The sequence below is a fragment of the Octodon degus genome, unplaced genomic scaffold (assembly GCF_000260255.1).
Source record: "Octodon degus isolate 3935 unplaced genomic scaffold, OctDeg1.0 scaffold00057, whole genome shotgun sequence".
NCBI classification, from domain to species: Eukaryota; Metazoa; Chordata; class Mammalia; order Rodentia; family Octodontidae; genus Octodon; species Octodon degus.
This window is the reverse complement of record NW_004524633.1, coordinates 2,106,304-2,109,584: the sequence shown is the minus strand read 5'-3', so window position 1 is coordinate 2,109,584 and position 3,281 is coordinate 2,106,304. Positions and strand designations below refer to the sequence as shown.

Below are 3,281 nucleotides of genomic sequence, written 5' to 3'. Positions count from 1 at the left end.
TACTTCTTTCTTGCATTTTTTAGGGAAGGCTCTACAGGGCGGTCAGGGTCTCACTACTAGATCCGACTCTGGCTCATGTGTTGACACTGGGTGTTCCTTAATAGCACTTACAACTTTTTAGTTATCAAGAAAATCTTAGTACCGAGAATGTTAAGTCATAAGTGGCCTGTAACAATTTAGTACAATTAAAGCATAATTTTCTGTGTACCGAAAGCACTATTTTAGTAATGTCTACTTGAAAGGATAACTAGGAAGCAACAGTTTTATTACAAGCCTCCTAAGTGTGATGACCTGGATGATCAATAATTTCTCCTGAAAAATTCTTCACCTCCAGTCAGAAGGTGTCTAAGGTAATTACGCAATTTATTCTCCTCCCTCCCGCCTTCATCCAGTTGTGTTTAAAGAAAAACAAAAATATTTGAGCATTTATACAGTTAAGCAATTTAGTTTTATTGACCTAGTTTTTTAAAAAGTTAAACTTAAGGTCATACCTCTCAAGTTTGATGTATTATATACAAATCGTGCAGAATATTGAGTATGAAGAGATACAAATTAGTCCATGCCCAAAAAGGTGTACTAGAATACGAATCATCTTCATAAATATATATAAAATTCTTGTGACGATAAAAGGGACCATCTGGTTTTACTGGGACTTTCCAATGTAAGGCACAGCCACACCCGAGGCGAGCAGCAGCTTCTGGGTTCTGCGCTCCGGCGCAGCCCACCACAGAGCTCGGCCTTCGTGGCTGTGATCACACGGCATCTACTGAAGGAGATCCTGTTTCTTAGGTGAACAAGCGCAGACCTATAAACATCGTGTAGTATCTCCAAAATATGGAGAATACAGATATAAGCACTTTATTTTAAAAAGCAAACACAGATCGGTTTAAATCCAAAAGGTTTAAATGCTTCCATTTGGGATAATTACGGATCTATACAAGTTTGTTCCCAGGAGCTATCACATCAGTTGTCTCTATGAAGGAAAATGAATTCTAAAAATTAACATGGTTTGTCAGTACTTCAAATCTTCCTATTATATAAAAACCTAGAAAGACCCATAATATCCAGTAGCTTTAAAAGATAAGCTAAAAGATTGTTGGCTGTAATCAACTTCACCAATGCTGGCCAGGCCTGCTTAATATATACAGGGAAAATATACCCGCTCTACAATTTCTTATAAAACAACAGGTAAGGAGTCGACGTAGGAGATGTAGAAGGGGAAAGAGAATTCAGAAAGTCCTTCTCTTCGGTAACTTTCACTTCAGAATCATCAAAAAGCAGCCACTTCCCCTCATACTCCTTTAAACTTTGCACTACACAGGAAATTTTGTTCTCAAAGCCACTCGTGCCTGCTTGGTCCCTGGATTCCCTCTTCCTGTCCACTTCGTGTGCCCCGTGAGTACTGTTCAGCTCACAGCTTCTGCTTTCACCGAACATGGTGCCAGCAGGCTTCTCGGGATTAGACACTCTGCTGCAGAGCTCATAATCTGCTTTGCTCTTTTGTCCTCCAAGAAGTCCAACAGCTTCTACATTTTTTTTGTTCAAAGCCTTACTTGGCTGGGTATTTCCACCAACTCTCACTGACACCTCTTCTTCGTCACACTTTCCGCCTGCACCCCTTTCCGCCGCCTCTTTCGGTGGGTCTGGCTTACCTACTTCACACATCTGGTCAACCACAAAATTCTCCTTGTCTAGTTCTAGGCTGCTGAGGTCAGTGACTTTAACAGAAGCAGTGTAATGCCCACTGCTAATTGTAATGCCACTGTGCATGACAACTGCAAATAGTCCGTAGCTGTCGTTGGTTGGCCTTGTGCTCCATTCTTCTAGGGACAATCTGAGGGGGGTCAGTAAGGGAGTGTTGATCTTGGAAAGTCCACCACCGTAGCAGTCAAACCTTTGGAAAGGAAAAAGAAAGGCTTCATCAAATCCCATTTTAAGTTAAAAATTCTGTACTCATGTGAACCAAGTAAAAGTCTGAATAAACCCTTAATATTAAGTGTTCAAATGAATAACACCACCTCAATTTTGAATGTAATATATATATGAACACTGAAATTCACTTGTTTCTATATAGGCTATAAATTTTTTTCTCGTTCATTTTCCTAAGTGAACTTTTGAAACCAAAATCCTTCACATTTTAGTCAATTTCAACATTTCATCTTTTAAAAGATCAGGCAACAAACTAAATGAGATACATTTAGCAAAGAAAAAGTCCGAATGTAGGTAAAACTGTATCTTGTGTTCTGTTAAGTTGAGACCTACCAGGCTCAAGTTCCTGTAGCAATTTCAAACAAGTACATGTCAGAAAAAGTTGGCTATCCAAAATGTAACTGGCATTTTTAGACTTTCAACAGCCTATAGACAGATGCAACAATGTGAAAAATTCCTTTCTACCTTCAATAAGTCAGGTATATTCAAAATTTCTGCCCTGCCTTAGTTCTACTATTGTTACTAGCATCTACAAAATGAATATGCAAAGTGTATAAAGAAATTATACCTTAAAGAGTGTTGATGCATTTTTAAAAGAACAAATTTTTTTTTTCTTTTTTCTTTTTTCTTTTTCTTTTTCTTTTTTCTTTTTTTTTTGTGGAACGGGGGATGGAACTCAGGCCCTTGCACTTGCCAGGCAAGCACTTATTCTACTGAGCTATCTCCCTGGCCCCAAAAGAACAAATTTTCTAAGGCACTCTTTTACAATTTCATTTTGATTAATACTTAGCTTATTCTTCACATAACTTTTATTCGTAATACTCACTCTAAGCCACTGGCAGCAAAGCACTTCAAATGAATGGTTATAACTTCAGGCATTTTGTCAAACAGAAGACTTCGCTCCGCTTCGGTGTAATGATGGCAATTTTCACAGAAATACTTATCTTCTCCTACGATCCTCTCCACTGAAGCAAACTGTGAAATTGCCCATCTCAAGGTCTTCATTTCTGTTTTTGGCTCTGGAGAAACTAAAGATAACCTTTTCATTCACAAATGTGTCTCTCAGACGTATTCAAAAATTAAAGAACAAAGTTCCACGTGCAAAGTTAGCATTCAGTTTCAAATGACCAGCCCATCCCGCTCAGATAACTAGAGGCATCATTTACTTTGAGGCGCTCATCCTTAACATACCTATCTTTTAAATATTTAAAATAGGGCTGGTGAGATGGCTCAGTGGTCTAAAGCACCTACTTAGAATAAGCTTAGCAAAGCGCATGGACGGTGGTTCAATCCCCCAGCACCACATGCCAGCCAGCCCCGCCCCCTGGTGGGCTGAACTGGCCACACACAAA

General features: G+C 39.1%; 1 protein-coding gene across 6 annotated transcripts in view; it reads left to right on the top strand.

The window, feature by feature from the left end:
- The window catches only part of Dock7 (dedicator of cytokinesis 7), a 246,024-nt gene that overhangs the window by 238,684 nt on the left and 4,059 nt on the right, over positions 1 to 3,281 (top strand). The gene's annotated exons all lie outside the window — the stretch shown is intronic.